This window comes from Rhinopithecus bieti, unplaced genomic scaffold (assembly GCF_001698545.2).
Source record: "Rhinopithecus bieti isolate Rb0 unplaced genomic scaffold, ASM169854v2 scaffold_42745, whole genome shotgun sequence".
Classification (NCBI taxonomy): Eukaryota; Metazoa; Chordata; class Mammalia; order Primates; family Cercopithecidae; genus Rhinopithecus; species Rhinopithecus bieti.
Genome location: NW_016819184.1, coordinates 5,535,046 through 5,557,049, shown reverse-complemented (window position 1 = coordinate 5,557,049; position 22,004 = coordinate 5,535,046).

Genomic DNA, 22,004 nt, shown 5'->3' with positions numbered 1-22,004 from the left:
TTTATGACCGTCCAGTCCGCACCATCAATGCCATGCTTGCAGGCCCTGTAGCACCCTTCGGAGTGGTCCTTCAGCTGCAGAAACGGAGAGCTTCCTATGCCCAAGGCCTCCAGTGCTGTAGCCAGCACAGGAGAAGGTTTCCCCCACACTGAGCCGAAAGTGGACCCTCGACCTTTGGAACCCGTCTAAGATCCTTGGAGAGCACAGAACAGTCTTCTTTTTTCCTCTAACAAGTCTTCAAACATCGAACATGCTTTTTCCGTCCTTCACTGACTCAGCTTCTCTCCAGGTGGAAGGTGGGACCCTGCAGTCCTTCCTCGCTGCCAGGGTGCAGGTCCTCTCGACACCAGGGCCACCCTTCACTGAGCAGTCACCAGCTTGGGCTGCCCTTCTCCAGAGGTGGTGCCAGGTGGGATCTAGTGTGGTCCTGCCACACAGAGGGCAGCAGTACCACCCACCCGTTCCCACCCAGACCCTGCTCCTGCCCACTTCTCCTCCCATAGACTTCTGTCCCACCATGACAGTGAGGTCCCGGCTCTCCAGGGCCTGTTCAGATGCAGTAAATGAAGCCTACTCAGATCAGCTCACAACAGTGGACTTTAACCAGGGGCATGGGAACACACCAAGGAACCCAGGAGCTGAGGAAGTGTGGGTATGGGCAGTGGGGACCAGACACTGGCTGGAAGAAGCCACTGCCTTCTCCAGCCCACTCACCCCACCTGGGGCTGTGCAGATCCTCACCCCCTCTCAGGCCCTCAGGCTCTCATCCTCCCTCTCCTGCGGATCTTCCGCCCTGCACTGCCTCAGACACTCTGATGTGCATGGCTGTCTCCATTCCAGTGCCACCATCCAACCAGACAACATCTCTGATCCAATCCCAAATTCCCTGGAGATGAATCTGATTGGATCCCCCTAGATCAAGCCCCCTCTCTCATCCAATCAGTGGTAGCCCAGGGGGGGCGTGTCCCAGACAGGACCTTGGGGTCCCCCCAGTGGAGGGTGTGGGTATGCAGACTCCCAGCTGTCTAGGCTGCTGACTCTGTCCCTCCACCTCCCCACCCCAGCCCACTGCACTCACACAGTAGACTCCTTACAGGGCCTGTCCCCTTCTTCCTGAATCCTCTCCTGCCAAGATTGTCCCCCTTCCCAGCCAAGGGATCTTGTTTTAATCCTAATTCTGGCTTCCAGTATAAATGATCTCTCTCCATCCTGTGCTGTTTATAAATCTGATGCCTGTGTCTGCTGGGTCCCTGGCTAAGCTGAAAACCACAGGCCTAGCCAAGGCTGGACAAGGCCTTGGTGGGGCAATGGTGGTTTCCCGCCCAGGGCTCTGGAACCTGGAATTTGACCCATTGGACTGGGGACCTTGTTCCTGCCTCTGTTGCCCCCCACCAGCTCTGCCCTTCCCACCACAGCCCTGCTCTCCAATACCCACCCCTGCCTGACTCCCAGCCCCAGCACAGTGCCCAGAACATCTGGGCTCCCCAGTGGCTGCCCCAGGCCCTGTCGCTTTCAGGTGGTTCTCTTCCACCCTCCCCCAGACCCGGGACACACCCCTGCTTCGGAGCCTCCCTGGGGAACCTTCCCGGAAGACAGGAAAGGACATTCACTTCCACTGGAGTTATCCTGACCTCAAACCTGGCTGTGCAGAAAGAGCAGGCTCCTTCAGCTGGGAGCAGCCCTGCGTGACAGACAGAATTAGTGCCACTCCATGGGGCCTCCTGAAACCAAGCCCACTGCCCACTGAGAGCCACGAGGAGTTACCGGGTCCTGAGAACGCACATCCCCTGCAGCGCGGCTTCCCCAGCCAGGAGCTTCCCACATGCGCATTCCAGGTACACCAGACAGGGAGGAGGAGCTCTTCCACCAGCCCGGCAGCCCCCGGGGTTTCAGGAACCATTTAGCAGGGCTCATTTTCAAGTTTAGACTAACAGTTTCATGACCACATGTTTTAAAATTCTATTACTAATTAAGCTTCTATGGGGGAAAATAAAAGCCCAGCTTGATTTTCTAACTTAGTTTTTCAAGAAGATGGGTAAGACTTCCCTATCTGACAGCAATGAGTAAATCATTACTCAGCACCTTGGAAGAACATTCTAGAGCTCCAGAGAGTTTTCGGGCCAGGAAGTTGTGCTGGGGAGCTGGACTCCTCTGACCACATTTTTCAGAAGTAAGCCCTTTACCCTGGTGTGCTCAAGGTACCGTGGTGTCATGCAAGGGTAATGAAGGGACTGCGATGGAAGCCGTATGGGAGACACGCCCTGGGACAGGAAGCTCAGGCCTCTGTGCTCTCCTCTCCACCAGCCAGATGCCTTCCAACCTCACCATGCCCTGGGGACAGACAAACGGCATGTGACAGACACCCACGGTGCCCCTCAAGGCACCCACCCCTGAGCCCACCTCTGCCTCAGCATCTTGGTGGCAGGCGCTGGCTGACCTCACACTCCCTGGCCCTGAAAGCATTGGCCTCACACCTGCCTCGTGCATGTCTCCAGGCACATAGGAGTCTGCCCAGGCCAAGCATGCACAGCTTGGAAGTGTGGGGTTGAAGTCCCCGAGGGCAAACCTCTGACCATAAGGGTCGCGAGCCAGTGGGTGAGCTGTCTTCTGCCCTTCCGGTAGACAATTCTGTCCCTACCCAGGAGGTCCCAATGGTGTCAAGCCTCAGGGCCCACAGCAGCAACCTCAACAGCCCTTGTGTTCATGTCTCCTCCTCCTATTCCTACTTTCCCCACTCCCACACCTCCACTTTTTGGGATCTGCTCTGATAGCCCCCCTGCACCCAAGTCTCAGGCCTGGCCTTCCAGGAACCCAAACTAAGATGCCATCTCTCTGCACACCACAGGGCCACAGGGTCTCATGCGAGGCTGCTGCTGGGTCCGCTCTCCATAAAAACCTGCGAGAGGAATCAAGGAAGCTCTCTGCCGTGCCTGGGGTGGTCCATACAGGAGAGTCACACAGCAAATCTGTCATATGAACAGGGTTTCCTGACATGCAGGCCTCTCTCTGCCAGCCCCAAACTTCACTTCAGCGAGTGCAGTCCCCCTAGGCCGGCGACACTGAGCCCTTCCAGCTGTCAGAGCCCATGGCATTGGCTGCCATCCATGCTGCAATCCACAGGCTATTAAGTGAGGCCCAGAGAGGCCAGAGCTGGGCCTTGTCACTGGCCCATAGTTTCTGTTACTACAGTCACCACCCAGACACCCATTATTCCCCCTCTGAGGCCTGCAAATGGCCCTGCCAGGGAATATGGGGGTCATGATTGCTTTTTACTCAGTATCCGACTCAGGGCTAGGACATGGCTCCCTCTGAGGCTGGAGGTGGGGAAAGGAAGGTTCCCACAGGTCCACATCAGAGGCCTGGACACAGATGGGGGCACAGCCCAGACCGGTGCACCCTCCCAAACCCTTCCAGAAGAGCCCATTGGAAAGAAAAATCAGTCCCTCTGGGGACCCAGGAATTTGGACACAAGTGTCCCTGAGCAGGAGGCAGGGGCACCAGGAGGCCTGTACAGGAAGGAGAAAGGAGCCTGGCCAGAGGTCCTGAGCCCAGGGAACCCCTGGCGGTTCTGCCCGACAATTCCTTTCCCCTCCCAACATGAAATGAGGGGCTTGGGCAAGACCCCCAGAGGTCAGCCCGGCTCTGACAATTGTTTCCAAAAACAGCCCCAGAGCACCAGGTCTGGGAGACAGAGATGTATGCTCCATGGACAAGGCGTTCATTGATCTAATGCCCTTGAGAAGCCCTGCACATAGGAGGCCCTTCTTGAAGACTGACTTGGCTAAAGGCCCTAAGATGTCCTGCAGCACAGAGCCCTGTTTAACAAGTAGAGCCCAGATGGTCCCTAACTCATGTGACCACAAAAACCTTTTTTCCAAGGACATCTCCTATTTCTAAAGCACATACTGAGCACTGGTGGCGCAAGCCACTTGACTGGCTGTTACCAAGGTTGCTCCGAGGAGTCTGTCTCCTTGGGATGCAGGGTCGAAAGCATCTGCGTAGAAAAACAGGTGTCTCCGGATGCCGTGTCCAAGACAATGCTCTAAGGAACAAATTAGGGAGGCACCTGAAGCCTTGAGGGGAAACTTGTTTCCACTGGTGATTTATCTGCAGGTGGTCAGGGCGGAGGGGGAGGCATCGGCACCTGGCTGGCCTTCAGCCATCGAGTCCTTTCTCCCACCAGTGAAAGCAAGAGCTGGGGGAAGACCTCCAGAGGCCAGCCCAGCTCTGACAACTATTCCCCAAACCACGACCCCAGCGGGGTAGAGGTGGACAAGTTGAAACCAACATGTCCAAAGTGAATCTTATCTTCCCGGCCCCAAATCTGCCCTTCCTCAGGTGACCCCATCTCAGGGAAAGCCACTCCCATCTCCCCAGTTACCCCAGACAGAGATATGAACATCATTGTCTTCCCACTCGTAACACACCCCATTGCCACTCCCATCTCCAAGTCCTATTAGTGCCACCTGTTAAACAGCTCCCAAACGCGTCCCCTCCTCCCCATTTCCTGTCACTAGACACCTTTTACTGAGTGCCTACTGTGTGCAGATGCAGAGCCACCACCTCCATTCCGCCCATCATCTCCTGCACGGAGCATCTGTTATAAAAGCTTCCCCCAGGCAGAGCTCTGCCTGCAGCCTCTCCCCTTCAAGCCGCCAAGGGAGCCTCCTCCCAAATGCAGAGTGGGCCTGCTGCCCTGGGGCCATGTCCAAACTCCTAAGAACTGCACATGGCCCCACATGACAGGGCCATGGCGTCTGCCTCTGTGGCCCCTCTGACACTCATCTTTACGTCGATGCTAAGTGCTGAGGGTGACACCTGCTGCACGGGGCTGTTGTGAGGACCAGCAAGGTAACAGATCCAAAGCGCAAGCCTGGCGCAGAGTGTGTGCTCAATGCATGCTCACTGTCAGGAGTCAGCCCATCTCTGGGCAGTTAGCATCTCTGAGCCTCAGTTTTCTTGTCCATAAAATGGGAATAATACCCGCACCTGGATCAAGGAATTATTGTGAGAATAAATGCTATAATGACCCTTCAGTGCCACGACTGGCGCAAAGGCTGCTGTGATTATTATTACCTCCCACTGTCTTGCCTCTCACCACCGTTGTCGTGTTGGGTTGTAGAGATTTCCCATGCCCCACTTGTACTAAGAGCGCTGCACGCAGGTGATGAAGCATGACAGGATTCTTCTGTAACAGGAGGTCTGCCTCTCCTGCCCTGCCCCGTGTGGGGAGAGATCCCAGCCCCACTTGTACTAAGAGCTGCACACAGGATGAAGATGACAGATTCTTCTGAACAGGAGGGGCCTCTGTGCTCCTTCCACGGCAGAGGCCAATGTGTTCTCTGGTCACCTCCTTCCATGCTGTCTTCCCCATCGGCCTCAGCTTGTCCCTGAGAGACCGGCCCCTCAGCTGCTTCTTGGAAACTCCTGAGCCAGTCAGGAGCCCGGGTTTGCCTCCCATGAACATGGCTCACTTCTTCTTGTGATAATAATCCAGTCAACAAGTTGCCACACCCAGGTTGGGCATGGTACCCTCACCCTAAAACCACCAACATGCTGCGTGGTGCACCAGGCTCCTCCTCCCCAGATGCGCTGCCCCGCCCTGCTCCTGAGCCCTCCAGTCTCACCTTCCCCGGCTGCCCCAGGAAATTCTCCTTGGCCTTCCAGGCTGACCTCACTCACCCCTCCCAACACCACCCTCGGTCTTCCCATCCCCTGGATTGTCACGGTGCCTCTTTTTCACTCCTATTAGAGATTTTGCAGGCTGCCACGGGATGCCCGAGGGTGCCAAGCTCTGTGCTGGGAATATCCCCTTCATCTAAAGCTCAACCATCAAAAATGTAATTAGAGAGTAACGTCACAAGAAAGTGGCAGGCTGGGACCCACACCCAGCGTGCCCAGCCCCCTCCTTCCCTACTGCACCTTGAGACAGGGAGTGGGACCATCAGCATGCAGCCTGACACCACGCTTCTGTCTGCAGGAAGAGAATCCTGCATTAACTCTCCCCGCCCACAACAAGGTCACATCTCCCTGGCTCATCCTCTCCTGAAGCATTTCATCTTCACAGTCACCTCCCTCCCCACCCCCTTCCCTACCTGATGGGGGAAATGAAGCCATCGAAGCTGTTCTCACTGAAGGAAAGTGGCAAGTGTTTGTCCTGAATCCCAGGTGCTACTGGCTCTTCCCAGGCTCTCTCCAAATAAGTCCCAGGATTCTTTCCCCAAGGAGACAGAGTCCCCCTCCTGGGGCTGGGGTCTTCCCACAGAGGACAATACCCCACCCTCAAAGGAGACAGGCTCTAGGCCAGGCTGTCACTATGGGATCCCCCATTGTGTACCTCCCAAAGCCCAGAGAGGTTCCAGAGCCTGGATGGTTATAAACATTCCTATAAATCATAGATTTCAGCAGGAGCACATGAGCTCTCAGAGGCACACAGCTGCACAGCCCCTCCCCCAGGGGCCACCTTCTATGCAGGAGGCTGCTCTGATGCAAAGTCATCCATGCAGTTACAGGGAATAGAGCAGAGCAGAGGCAGAAGCGATGGCAAGCCTTGAGCCCAGGTGACCTCCAAGGCCCTTTCCAAGGTTGATGCTCAATCACTCTGAACACCTTGGAAGAAGAGTCCATTAGCTCCAACACATGGTGGTGCAGACTTCTGTTCCCCTCTGATATAGATTGGCTCTGTGTCCCCACCCAGATCTCACCTTGAATGGTAATAATCCCCATGTGTCTTGGGAGGGACCCAGTGGGAGGTAATTGAAACATGGGGGTGCACCTTGCTCATGCTGTTCTTGTGATAGTGAGTAAGTCTCATGAGATCTGATGGTTTTATAAAGGGGAGTTCCCCTGTACATGCCCTTTTGCCTGCCATCATGTAAGACATGACTTTGCTCTTCCTTCATCTTCTGCTGTGATTGTGAGGCCTCCCCAGCCATGTGAAACTGTAAGTCTAATAAACCTCTTTCCTTTGTAAATTACCCAGTCTCAGGTATGTCTTTATTAGCAGCATGAGAACAGACTAATACATCGAACTTCCATCTCAGATGGTGTGAGGAGACCCATCCTACAAGCTACGAACAGAAATGCCAGAAAAACTGATGGGTGTCTCCACCAATCACAGGGAGTGCACCTCCACTCCTGACACACCAGCCTGCCCATCTTCCTTCCTAACTGACTCATGTGTGGCCCATGTGGCCCTACTCTTTGTTTTTGGAAGCACAGACTTTGAGCATGGGTGATGGTGAGTAAGTACAACCTCCTGCCTTGTCTTTGAGTGACTGACTGGTTAACTTATCCCTGCCAGGTCACTCTTTGAGGATGGGGACCAAATATGTCTACACAGTCCTTACTGGGACAGACCCAGGTGGGTGTGGAAGAGGGCTGATATACCAGCCACACCAATCAGGAGCATCCTCCAAGACCTAGAAGAAGAACAAGTGCGTTTCATCCTGATGAAGGGGAGGGGTTCATCCAGGGATTGTTGTTTACTAACCACACCTAAAATGCAGCATATCAATTAGGAATGCATTTAGCTGCAAGTAACAGAAAATCCAACTAACAGTGGCTTAAAGAAATAGGGGTTATTTTCTTACATTAAGGAAAAACCTGAAGGGAGGTGTTCCCTGACATGCATCTCATTGTTCAACAATCACGACTTCATAGCCTCCTCCTCACAGTCACAACATGGCCATCATAGGTCCAGGAACCAAGAGCACATTCAAAGCAGGAAGAAGAGAAGGGAGCAACAAGCTGGCCCGAGTTTGCAAGGAGACTGGAAGAGTGGGTATTGAGATTTTTCCATCCTCTATGGTAGAGATGGACAGGCCTGTGGGGTTGGGACTGGGTGTCAGGTCAGCCACAAACACAATGGGAGGTTCCTGGACCTGTGAAAGGCTTTGAAATCAGAGCAGATACATCAAGGGCATCCCCTGGGCACAGGTACAATGCATCGGGGGAAGGAGGAGGCCTGCAACTGAAATAAGTTCAGCTGCATGAAAATGCCATTCTGGGTGCTGTTGGGTCAGGAGGTGTGGCAAAAGGAGAGCAACCAGGATAGCAGGAGGACCCTCAAGGTTGGGTGACAGGTGGCTGGAGGACGCAGGACTGTCCTCCCCAGAGAAGACTGTTGTGGGGAAGGGAAAGGATCAACCCTCTCTTCTGGAGCCGTGCTGTGGTCCTGGAGGCCAGCGATGGAAGAGACTCTGGCTGTTTCACCCAATCTCTCAGCCCAGCACAGATGATCAAGACTCTGCCATCCGGAGCAACTCCAGTTTCTCTGGGTATGTGGTGCCCCCAGAAGAGCTGGCTCAGAACCTGGGGAACCCTCGGCACTTCTTACCACACCTCCAAGGTTGTTCCATGGCCCAGAGGGCTCATCTCCACTGCCTGCCCCTCTCCTGAGTTTTGCAAGAACTGCTACCCCACCCTGCCTACCCCTCATCTCCCTCTCTCCTTCCCATTCTCCTCTCCTTTCCTTCTTCACAATCAAGAGCTATCTTCAAACACCCAAAGGGCAATTGCTCAGAAGATCATAGAGATATATTAGAGATGAGACAGTAAACTAAATACACATGCTTACTTTTGTTCCTTTTTTAAAGGCATAAACCCTGAAAAACAAAAGAAAAACGGGAAAAAAACAGCCACAAAATTTGGAAGCTGGGAAGCAGATGGATGAATAGTCAGTAATTTGGCTAATCCAAAACGTCTGAACCCTAAGCCCCCTGGGAAAAAAAGGTAAGAACTCATTTTACACCCCATAACCCTCAAAGGGCTCACAAATTAGTGACAATAGTAGCCTATGAAAAATAGAAAGATGGGGCTAAAACCTGAAGGATTTGTTAAAAGCCCAGTTAAAGAGCTGTTAGATGCCGTCCTCCCCGACTCCACATATCTTAGCTATTGCCCTTCCCTCCTGCTGGAAGGTCATTCTTTGGAGTGAGGTAAACTGGGGTTCTCTGCAGTGAAGGGTGCCAGTCACAGGGCCTGAAATGAACTAGGCATGCTTCATGCTAAGACAGCCCCACACACAACCTATTCTCAGTTCCCAGAATATTGAGAGGAGATCCAGCCTCCAAGCAAGAGATTAGAAGGTCCCCATGTTGGAAATTTGATAGGTCTAAAAACTAAGACCTAAAGATTCCAACATCTGGAGTTTTCCAAGGAAACAGCCCAACTAGATCCATCAGCACTGAAGTCAACAGTGGTCAGGCCACACCCAGGTTCCCAGAGCTTCCGGTCAGCATTTTAGTCCCCAACTCTTAACCGTGAGCTAATGGCCAAAGGTTGCCAGATATCAGAATAAAATCTCTAACAAGGAATACAAAGAACAAAACAAACAAGGAAAAGCAACTTGGGAACATTAGAGACTAATCAAGGAGAAAAGAATTTTGAAACAATCATTACTATCACCAGTAAATTAAGAGAAAGTGTTTCATTCCTTAAAACAGGAACAGAACGCCATTTAGAAATGAAAAATAGAACATTTACAAAACAAATCAAAGTGAGAGCTCTTGGAATTTAGAAATAGAATAGCAGACCAGGCACAGTGGCTCACACCTGTAATCCCAGTGCTTTGGGAGGTGGGTAGACCACTTGAGGCCAGGAGTTCAAGACCAGCCTGGGCAATGTGCTGCAGCCCTATCCCTACAAAAACACAAAAATTAGCTGACCATGGTGGCACACACCTGCACTCTCAACTGCTTGGGAGGCTGAGGCATGAGAATCGTTTGAACCAGGGAGGTGGAGCTTGTAGTGAGCTAAGATCGTGCCACTGTACTCCAGCCTGGGTGGCAGAGTGAGACTCTGTCTCAACAACAACAAAAAAAGCTGAAAAGGTCACTCAGGAAGTAGGGGGTAAAGACAAAGGAGAAAGAAAAAAAAAAAAAAAAAAAAAACAGAGGAAAAGAGATTAGAAATGGCTGGGAAGGTCCAACATCAAAACAATAGGAGTGCCAGAAAGAGAGAACAGAGGAATCCCTGGAGGAAATTATCTAACCCAATATGAAGGGTATTTCCCAGAGCAGAAGGATAAAAGTTTCCAGATTGAAAGTGCTTGTGGAGATTACAGCACAAAGGTTAAAATTAGAGCCACACCGAAGGGCACCACTGTCATATTTCAGAACAGTGAGGATGCTGAAAGCTTCTGGTAGTCAGACAGGAAATAAAGCATACAAAGGATCAGGAATCAGAAGAACTTCTGTCACATAGATGAATGCACATTTTCTAAAATTTTATGGAAGTGGAATCCTACATTATGTACTCTTTTTTTGTCTGGCTTCTCACACTTATCATAATCACTTTAAGATTCACCCACGTGGTTGCACGTATCAACAGCTCATTCATTTTTATAACTAAGCAGTATTCCATTGTATGAATATACAATAATTTGCTTACCCACTCACCTGTTAATGGAAATTTGGGTTGTATGCAGTTCTGGACTATCACTTCAAATATTTCACACAAGTCTCTTATGGACATATGCTTTTATTTATCATGGGTATGTACCTAGAAATGGAATAGCTGAGTCATAATGTAGCTGTGTTTAACTTTTTAAGAAACTGCCACACTGTTTTCCAAAGCAGTTGGGCCATTTTACATTTCATCAGCAGTGTATAAGAGTTCTGGTTCTTTCAATTCTCACCAACATTTCATACAGTGAATCTGGGGAGTGGTATCTTATTCTTGTCTTGGTTTACATTTCACTAATAGCTAATGATGTTGAGCATCTTTTCATGTGCTTATTTGCCATCCAGATATATTCTTTGGTAAAGTGTCTATTAAAAAACCTTTTTCATTTTTAAATGAGATTTTTTTATTATTGAGCTTTTAGAATTATTCATATATTCTAAATATAAGTCCTTTATCAAATACATGATCAAAAATGCTCTTCTCCAATCCATGGCTTGCCTTCTTATTCTCTTAACAGTGTCTTTTGAAGAGCAAAAGTTCTTCTATTTGAACTTTAAATTATCGATGTTTTAGTTTTATGGATTGTGATTTTGGTGTCATATGTAAGAAATCTTTCCCTAATCCAAAATTGCAAAAATGTCCTCCTATGTTTGTTTAGAAGTTTCATAATTACAGGTTTTTCACTTGGGTCCATGATCCACTTTAATGCTCTATATAGTATAAGAAATGTTTCCCTTTTTTTCCATATGGATATCCAGTTGTTCCATCACCCTTTGTTGAAAAGACTATCTTTTCTACACTGAATTGCCCTTTCATCTTTATTGAAAGTCAATTGACAATATATGTATGGGCCAATTTCTGAGCCCTCTATTCTTTGCCCTTGACATTTATGTCTATTTTATTCCAGTAATCCATATTTCAGATTTCTATTGCTTTATGATAAAATTTAAAATCTGACACCATAGTTCTCCAAATTTTTTCTTTTTTTTCAAAATTGTTTTAGCTATTCTAGATATTTTGCATTTCCACATGATTTCTAAATAAGAGTCAACCTATTGATTTCTATGGAAATGTCACTGCGATTTCGATTGAGATGGAGTTCAATCTACAGATCAATTTGGAGAGAACTGACATTTCAACAATATTGAGTTTTTTTAGTCCACCAGAATGATATACCTCTCCATTTATTCAGGACATTTAGAATTTCTCTCAGCAATGATTTACAGATTTCAGCATACTGGTCTTTCATATATTTTGTAAAATGTGCTCCTGTGATAGGAAGAATATGCCCCCAAAGATGCCTACAACCTGGCTCATGGCCTGGCATCACTGTGATCCCTGCTTCCAAAGTCACATCTCCATCTCTCTGAGTCTGACCCCCTGCCTCCCACTTATCTGGTCCCTTCCAATGATATTGGACCCACATGGATAATCCAGGATAACCTCCCTATTGCAATATCCTTAATCATATCTTCCAGGGCCATTTTCTTATGTGATGTAACATATTTACAGATTCTGATAATTAAGCTCTACACATGTTTGCGGGCACAGGAGTAAATCTTACAAAAGATATGAAAGATCTGTATACTCAAAACTGTAAATCATTGCTAAGAGAAATTCTAAATCATTTAAATAAATGAAGAGCTATATCATGCCAGTGGATTGAAAAACTTAATATTATTGAAATATCAGTTCATTTTTACCCTATTGTAAATGGAAATATTTTTAACCTCAATGTTCATTTGTTCATTTCTAGTATATGGAAATAAAATTGATTACTGTATATTGATCTTTTATCCTGTAACCTTGCTAAGCTCAACTGTGAGTTCTAATAGCTTTTTTGTAAATGCCGTAAGATTTTCTACAGACACAAGCACGTTGTTTAGGAGTAAACACAGTTTAACTTCTTCCTTTCTGAACAGGATGCCTTTTATTCTTTGTCTTGCCTTATTGCACTGGCTAGAACTATTTACCTGAATCTAACATCAAATGGAAGCAGTGAAAGTAGACATCCTCACCTTATCGTTGAATTTAGGAGGAAAGCAGCCCGTTTCCCACTACTGGTAGGAATAATGTTGGCTGCAGTTGTTCTATAGATGACCGTATCAGGTTGAAGGAACTCTCTTGTTTTCCTAAGTATCTGAGGGTTGTAATCAAGAATAGATATAGAATCTTGAATTATGCTTTTTATTAATCCATTAAGATGGTCATTTGTTGTATTTAACCTATGAACAGAGTAAACTACAATTATAGGTTTTCAATTTTAAAAAACCTTGCCCAGCCACATGGGAGGTTGAGGTGGGAGAATCACCCGAGCCTGGGAAGTTGAGGCTGCAATGAGCTGTGATTGCACCACTGCACTCCAGCCTGGGTGACAGAGCAAAACTTTGTCTCAAAAACAACAACAACAACAAAACACAAAACAAAAAACAACAACAAAAAAACCCACTTCCTAGAAAAACCTTGTAATCCTGTGCCTTTTCAATATATTGTTGGGATCATTTAATTGTTGACAATTTTTGCATATTTTAGGAATGCTGGTCCGTAGTTTTCTTTTCTTACGATATCTTTGTTGGGTTTGACATGAGGGCAATACTGGCCTCATACAATGAGCTGGGAAGTCTCTGCCCTTCTCTTCAGTTTTCTGGAAGAGTTTGCGTAGAACTGGTTTCCTGTTGTCCTTAAACACTTGGTGGGGTTTATTTGCTGTGATTATTGGTATGGGTTCTTTTATCTGGGCGAGAAGTGGATGCCCCCGTGCATTTGCTATTCTAGCTCTCTTGGCATAGACTTTTTCACCTCCAGCTCACAGCCCCCAGTCTCACTCAAGTCCTACAAGTTGGGGCTCCACATGGAGGATATGCAATGGTGGTGGGCAGCCCGAGAGACATGACAGACCCAACCTCTAAAGACAGAAAGTTTCCGAGCACTCAGGACTCTGTTTTGAAAAGCTGGACGTTGAAAGGGGCATCACAAGCACCCACTCTTTTGTTTTTTGTTGGTTTTTTTTTTGTTTGTTTGTTTGTTTGTTTGTTTTTTTTGAGAGAGAGTCTTGCTCTGTCGCCCAGGCTGGAGTACAATGGTGGAATTTTGGCTCACCACAACCTCCACCTCCCAGGTTCAAGCCATTCTCCTGCCTCAGCCTCCCAAGTAGCTGGGATTACAGGTACTTGCCACCATGCCCGGCTAATTTTTTGTATTTTTAGTAGAGACGGGGTTTCACCATTTTGGCTGGGCTGGTCTCAAACTCCTGACCTTGTGATCCACCCACCTCGGCCTCCCAAAGCGCTGGGATTACAGGCGTGAGCCACCGCGCCCGGCCTCCTCTTTTAATCCTTTGGTCCAGCTGCAAAAGGCAGGGGCCCCTTCCTGCCTGGCACGCTGGGGACCACTCTAACATTCTTGTGGGTTGGTGGGACTTGGAGACTTTTAGGTTGAAATAAGTATGTATTGCTTCATATAGAAAGGAGATACTTAAAATACTCTGTGTCATCTCTTGGCCTCAGAATGAACTCATGTCCCATTGACAGGAGCCAATGGCTCCTGTCACGTGGCCAAATGCATGACAATTTAAGAGGATAAAAATGTTCACTCCCTGGCACATAGTAGGTGTTCAATAAATATTTGTTAAATAAACTGGGGAACAGAAAAATGAGTAAATTAACAGAAGGATCACCTCCAAGATGTCCCATCAGTAGGGGTGGGAGAATCCATGAACTTTCCAAGGGGGGCGTGAATAGGCCCAGGAAGACTGCCACACCCACACCCAATCACCCCCAAAACAATGTATAAGATCTGTGTGGCTATCTGGATGTGTGCAGTTTTTATGTTTTCAGTGGGGTTCAGAAAAAGTTAAGAATTGCATCGTTAGGGCCTTCAGATGTGCTGATGAATGAAGAATATAAACATTATTAATTTGCTTCCCATGGCCAAGTTTCCGGCTTATAAGGAATTGAGCCAGGATCAGACTCTCAGGACAGACTTGGTGTCTACACAAGAGGTCTCCTCATCTCAGAGTCCCACAGCAGAGCTTCATGTGCCATGTCTCCAAGTGCACGATTAGCCTCCCCAAGCAGCAGGCCCTAATGAAGCAAACTGATTATGGATCCATCAGAGCCTTCCAGAGGGCCATTCATCCTCACCACAGCCTGGTCAGTGAGAGGACACGAGGGGGAGGCGTGGAGCTCTCCTGTGGAAGGGCCTGAGCCTGAAGATGGTCATTCATTCCCTTCAGCCCACTTGGTGCAGGGTCTCACCTTCCCGGAGGAGTGGAGTGGGGTCAGGGGAGCCATACCGTGTGTTCCTCTGTAGATATCAGAGCAGTGAAATGGGGAACAGAGTGGGAAAGAGGTTCACAGCTGGCCTCCCATCTCTTGTTGCTCTGCTCATCACCAAAGGGGACAGTGTATTTCTGGAAGGCCATGGAATTTTCTTCATTTCTATTGAATTCCAAAATTATCAAGACTGCAAGAAAGTACCCTGGGCTCTAAAAGGAATTTACAATGCAGACACATTAATCCAACCTGAAGAACCAAACTGTGTTCTCTTATAGTTAAAATAAAGGATGTAGACCATGGAGACTCATAAATGGCTCTCTGGGATGTGCTCAGATGCCCTGGGAATCCATTAGAGAGAAAAGGCACCCGGCCTGACCTCCTCACCCTTAACAAGCCAACCAAAACCTCAGCGAAGATGGCAGGACACAAGCTCCAAGATAGTTCACTGGAAACAGGCCTGGGCATTGGGGAAATGTCCACACTCCCTAGACAGACTTCACTGGAGACAAAGGCTAGGCTGTTCAGAACAAGAGGTCCAAGCAGTGGCCCTGGCTGTCAGCAGTATCCCTTCCTGAAAATTCATCCATTAACACTCCTCTCTGCTGGAGAAATGGGTGGGAATTGGAGTTAACTTTCAGGAATGCATAATATACATTTAAAAGAACGTGCATATCCTTTGTGTAGTTAGTCTATTGCTGTGTAACAAATCACCCTAAAACTTACAGAATTAAAACAACAAACATCATCTCACAGCTTCTGTAGGCCCTAAATCCATGTGCAGCTTGGAGGAGTACTTCCCACTCAAAGTCCCTCACAAGACCTCAGCAGGGCTGCAGTCTCACCTGAAGGCACTACTGTGGGAGAATCCTCCTCCAAGCTCACTCACATCGTTGCTGGAAGGATTCATTTCCTATGAGAACTTGGACCCAGGGCCTCCATTTCCCCAGGCTGTTGGCCAGACCTCCTTCAGTTCCTTGCCATGTGGACCTTACCATAAGGCAGCTCACAACATGGCAGTCAGCTCTCCCCAAGTCAAACAAGCAAGAGAGTACGAGCAAGATGCAAGTCCATTTTTTGTATGCTAATCTTGAAAGTGATATTCCATCACTTTTGCCTAATTCTGTTCATTAGAAGCAAGTCACTAGATCTCAGCCCACACTCAAGGGGAAGGGATTACACAGCAGGAATGTGTATAACAGCAGGTGGGGGTTACTGGGGCCCAATTCATGGCTGCCTCCATACCCTACAGCCCCTGAGCCCACTTATTGGAATGTATCCTAAAAGAAATAACCACACAAGTGCAAAGATGTACAATGAACACTGGTGTTTAAGACTGTGTACAGTTGAAACCCATCTGGGCTGGCTGATTCGATTATAACACATCCATGTGACAAAATATCAGGCAGTTACAAAACCATGGCATAGAAGAACATTTAGAACATGAGAAAACACTTGTAATATAATATTAAGTTTAAAAAGCAGAACACAAAACCATATGCAATATGATTCTGATACTCAAATATGGAGAGAAAATAATACAAGCAGCAACAACTACTTTTCAACATTTCAGAGTGTCTCTAAGTAGTGGGACTATGCATGATTTTCAATTCCTTGTTTCTACTTCTTTGTGTTTTCATAATTTTCTACAACAAGTATGTATTACTTTTACAATCAGAAAAGAGACTCTTTTGGGAAGATTTACATTCCCTGAATGGTGATGGTATTAAGCTTCCTCCCCATACCTAAGTGGCGGAATAGGGTGAAAGATGGAGCATAAGCCAGGGCTCTATGTGTACAGGGCAGCTAAACAGTGCCCCTGGAGACTGAGGGAGAGAAGATCAGGCCTCAGGCCACTGATGGTCCCTATCTTGCCTACTATGCACCGAGAAGACACAGTCCTTCACCCCTGTAAAGACACCATGAGCACACAGCTTGGCAAACAGACTCGGCCTGTGTTAATCTAGAATATGGTGGCCCATCTCTGGGCAGACACAGCCCCAATCCAGGATGCACTGCCAGCCAGCACAGCAGGGGCCAGACTTCAGCCCCATTCACCTCCTCAGCCGGGGCCTTTGTTTTTGCCTTACCAGTCCTTACCTACCTCGAGAGACCCCCACCTAGATGGGCCTCAGACCCTGAGTGTGAGCCAAGTGGGCAAAACTTGAGTTCCAGGCATGAGGAGCTCACACATCATCTCCCCGTGGCTCACGGGTCCCCACTCCTGCCCCGTAGGCAGCCATTAGAAATGGCCTCATTCATAGAAAAGGACACACCCATTAAGTGGCTGACCTCAGGCCAAAAAGCAAGGGAGTAAAGGGTCAGAGCTTGCAAACCCGTCTCTAAGTCATGCTCCAGGGTGCTCTGCACTCTGAGCTGGACTCATACTTGTGTCTGACCTCAGAAGACAATCCTCACTTTCACGTCCTGCCCCTTACCACCCAAGCACGTGCCCGGCTCTGTCTGCAGGGCTTCGCTGACTCTGGGTCGGACCCACACTTCCTCTCCTATTTCTTGCTTCCTCCGTGCAGAGGACAAGTTGCAATTGGGCAGGCTGCTCAGCCATTCACTGTCTGACATGTCCCACGTGTCTATGTGCACCTCTGTGCCAGGTGCAATGTGAGCTTCTCACACTTGTTATTTCAGGGTCATCCTCAGCAGGCATTATTAGTCCTAATTTGTCAAGGAGAAACCTGAGCCTCAGGAAAAGCAATGAATTTTCTGAGGCCACACAGTCAGGAAGGGCAGGGCTGGGATGGGAATTGAATCTCATCTGACTAGTCTACGATACCTCATCATATTTGTTCCACAGGAAGAAAAGGAAAAATAGAAACATAGCTATGTGTTAGAAAACCCACATGTTGGCCAGGCATGGTGGCTCACGCCTGTAATCCTAGCACTTTGGGAGACTGAGGTGGGTGAATCACGAGGTCGGGAGATTGAGACCATCCTGACTAACATGGTGAAACCCCGTCTCTACCAAAAATACAAAAAATTAGCCGGGCATGATGGCGGGTGCCTGTAGTCCCAGCTACTCAGAGGCTGAGACAGGAGAATGGCGTGAACCCGGGTGGCAGAGCTTGCAGTGAGCCGAGATCACGCCACTGCACTCTGGCCTGGGCGACAGTGTGAGACTCTGTCTCAAAAAAAAACAAAAAACAAAAAACACCTGTTTTATTTCACTTGTGAATGACATGTAATAATTCAAAAGCAAACTCAAGTGGATTGAAAATCCCAGCTGGCTTGTATTTCCAGGGACTGGGAGAACTGAGGAGACTAACCTGACCACCAGGATATGGGGACCTGAGACTGTACTGCCATCACCAGCAAGGAGTTGCTGGCAAAGAACGCTCTATGGCTCCATGCTGGGCGACCTGGACTCTTAGGTTAACAAGGCAGGAAAGGTCACCCCAATATAGGGTATGGTTTTTGGAACACATGGCAGCCTTGGTACGGCTGGACCACTCCCCTGGCCACTCCAGCCTTGCCCCATCCACAGGAAGAGCTGCCAAACCTCCTGGGATGCAGACCCAGCAGCTGAGGTGCCCATGACCTGGCCGAGGCAGAGAGGCAGTGTCCCTCCCTGCAGGCACTGGCAGGGGCTCCGAGAGAAAGGGAGCCCCTGCCATTTCAATGTTTGAGTCAATGAAAAATGTCTGCTGACCTAGCATGGCAAGAGGAAGTCAGGTACCCTTCGTACAGCCTTAGAGATGATCTCTCAAATGGCACCGCCATCTTGGCCTCCCAGCATGCAGTGGGCCAGGAAGTAGCTATGGACGCAGCCTGGGTGCCCTGAGGGAGGACAGGGAAGTGGGGAGGAAGGGAGGAGAGGTGAATTGTAAAGTACAGACCATGTCAGGTGTTTTTGCCCACATTATCCCATTGACCTTCTCGCAACCCTGGACAGTGGGCATTCCTGTTTTCCCCATTTTCTAGAAGAGGAAACTGTGACCCTGAGGCAGGACAAAGCCTTTCCAAGACTGCATGGCCAGTGGGAACTGGGCCTAAATACAGGGCCCTGAGGGGATGCTCCTTTCCCAGCAAGCCCATCGCTCCATTCTGAAGAAAGATTTCCAAATTCCCTCAGGGATGATCTTCAAATGTGAAATATGCTGAGCCTGCCCTTAAAGATGCTGCTCAGGCTTCACTCACCCATCCCAGTGCCCCCACAGACCTTGCTTCTCAGCTATTTCCTGGTGTGGGGCCCATGCCAGGTCACTGACCCCAGAAAAATCCACAGTAGCCACCCCTCCAGAGGACTCGGCTTACGGGTGCCAGGTGCAGGCAAAGGCACGGGCAACAGCTTCCAGCCAAGGATCACTGTATTAGGCTGTTCTTGCATTGCTGTAAAGAAATACCCGAGACTGGGTAATTTAGAAGAAAAGAGATGTCATTGGCTCATGGTTCTGCAGGCTGTACAGGAAGCATAGCAGTATCTGCTTCTGGAGAGGCCTCAGGGAGCTTCTAATCATGGCGGAAGGCAAAGGAGGAGCAGGCACTTCAATAGCAAGAATGGGAGCAAGACAGAGAGAGTTGGGGGGGGACGTGCCACACACCTTGAAATGCCCACATTGCAGGTGAACTCAGCGAGAACTCACTCATCATCAAGGGGATGGCCCAAGTCATTCATGAGGGATCCACTCCCCAATCCAAACACCTCCCATCAGGCCCCACCTCCAACACTGGGGATCATATTTCAACAGAAGACTTGGAGGGAACAAGCATCCAAACTATATCATTCACTAGGTCCATCTTCCAGCTGAAGAGAGGAGGCCGGGGTTCGCCACAGCAGTGCCGTGCTGCTCCAGGGTGGCCCAAGCCCTCGCAGGATCCCCCAGCGCCACAGCCCCTCAGCAGCCAGCGCTTTCACACGCTGGGCATAGCCATTCCCTCAGGCCCCCTGTGTTCTCCCACACCTCTAGGTTTTAAAAGGCAACTGCAAGTTCATTTTTTAAGAGCCTGTTGGCTGCTGTATCTCTGAGGATTTGATAAGAGGAGCTAAAGCCACATGACCCTTATTTGGTGAACTCTGACTCTTTAAAGGAATGCAATGCCCTTCCGTGGGTCACGCTTCCATGGCCTCCTCTCTTAGCGAGCTCCGAGGGGTGCTACGGCAACACTCAGAGCTCAGTACCCGGCCCCCAAAGTCATAGCAAAGCCCAGTTCTCTGCTCTCCAGGAAAACAGTGGCTGCCTAACGGAGCTCACCTGGAAGCAGCTACTGGGCTCTCTGCATGCAGTGTTGCTGGACATCCTGCAATGATCCTATGAGGTAGGTACTAACGATTATTTCCATTTTATAGATGAGGAAACTGAGTCATAGAGAGGGGCCAAGTACTTGCCCAAGGAACTCAGCAAGCCAGGATTGTGTCCCCAGCAGTCAGAGCCTGTGAACTTAACCCCTGGACTCTGGTACTTCCTGGTGTCCTTAGAGCTGAGCCAAGGAGGCTCAGAAAGAGATAGGCTGCCTGACTTCTCCCAACTAGCCAGTGACCACGCTGGGCCTGGGACCTGCATTCCTTTCTAGATGAAGATCTGGAGGGTACAAGGGCATCAGCAACACAGACCTAGCAAAGAACCTAGTGTCCCATTTATGAATCCTCATTACAGTCCCATCAGAGGAAGCTGAAAGTGCAAGAGGCGTCAGGTAAACTCTGAACCAGTACACCTTGGCTCATGTGTAAAGTGGCAGTTTGTAGGGGCAAGGTCCTACCAGCAAGGGCTAACCTGCAGGGAGGCAGAGGATGTGACAAGTTGCCTGGACTCCTCCTTGCTCCATCTCGTCTTTGCACAGATGGGGAAGCTGAGCCCCAGAGCATCCAATGCCACACAGCTGGTTAGGACACGGCCCACTCTCTCCTGTCACCTAATAAGGACGGCTGAGGCAGGGCCTGAGGCGGATGAGCTTGTCTGACTGCCCAGGGCTCTGGTCCCTGCTCAACCTTCAAATGGTTACAGGGCCTCAGGGCACCCCTCTCTCCTCCCCACCCTTCATTTTTCCATTTGTAAAATTATTCAGGTTAAACTAAATATTATTGCAACCTTCAGCCTCAGCATCCACGATTCCCTTTCAGTCTAAAAGGTTGCTGGCTCTGGACCCAATTAGGATAAATCAATTTCAGACAGTACCCATCTCCCTTGGGCTCTGCTCTCCCCATCCCGCTCCCATTTGCCTGTCAGCCTCCAGAGTAAACAATTACTGAATTACCAAGAGGCCATCAGATCAAGAGCGGAGGAAATGGCAGAAACCAATCTTAACAGAATGTATTTGATCTGCAAATAAGACTCCATCCCCTTCCCGCCGCAGAGTTTACCATTTTTTATTTAAGCCCAGTGCAGCCGAGCATATGGACAGCATCTTGCTTCTGTCTTCGAGAGAGAATAACAGGGCCCAGACACAGGTCGACCTCAGGACAATGGAGCACCCTCTACTTGCTGTGATGGGGGCACAGGCATAGAAGCCCCTCCTGCTCTCCTTCCTGCAGGACTTCATGATGCCTGAAAACTCTCTGTGGGAGTGAGACTTTGTGAAAGTTACATTGAAGTCATAGTAATGACAGAAGCGGTTCCCAATTCTTGCACACTCACTATGTGCCCGAGGCAGTGCTAAGCATGTCACATGCTATCTCATTTAATCTCTAGGCTATGGATGCTGTGGCTATCTCCATTGCACAGATTAACAAACTGAGGCTCAAAAGGATAAGTACCTTGCCAAGGCCACCTAGCAGCCAATCAACAACAGAACCGGGATTTAAATCTGATCTGACTGTATACCCTGTGCTCCCAACCTCACCGCCACCTGTCTCGCAAAAGACTGATGGGGTTAAGAGTCTCTGGACAATATTAACCTTAAATGTAAATGGACTAAATGGTCCAATTAAAAGACACAGACTGGCAAATTGGATAAAGAGTCAAGACCCATCAGTGTGCTGTATTCAGGAGACCCATCTCACATGCAGAGACATACATAGGCTTAAAATAAAAGGATGGAGGAAGATCTACCAAGCAAATGGAAAACAAAAAAAAGCAGGGGTTGCAATCCTAGTCTCTGATAAAACAGACTTTAAACCATCAAAGATCAAAAGAGACAAAGAAGGCCATTACATAACGGTAAAGGGATCAATTCATCAGGAAGAGCTAACTATCCTAAATATATATGCACCCAATACAGGAGCACCCAGATTCATAAAGCAAGTCCTTAGAGACTTACAAAGAGACTTAGACTCCCATACAATAATAATGGGAGACTTCAACACCCCACTGTCAACATTAGACAGATCAACGAGACAGAAAGTTAACAAGGATATCCAGGAATTGAACTCAG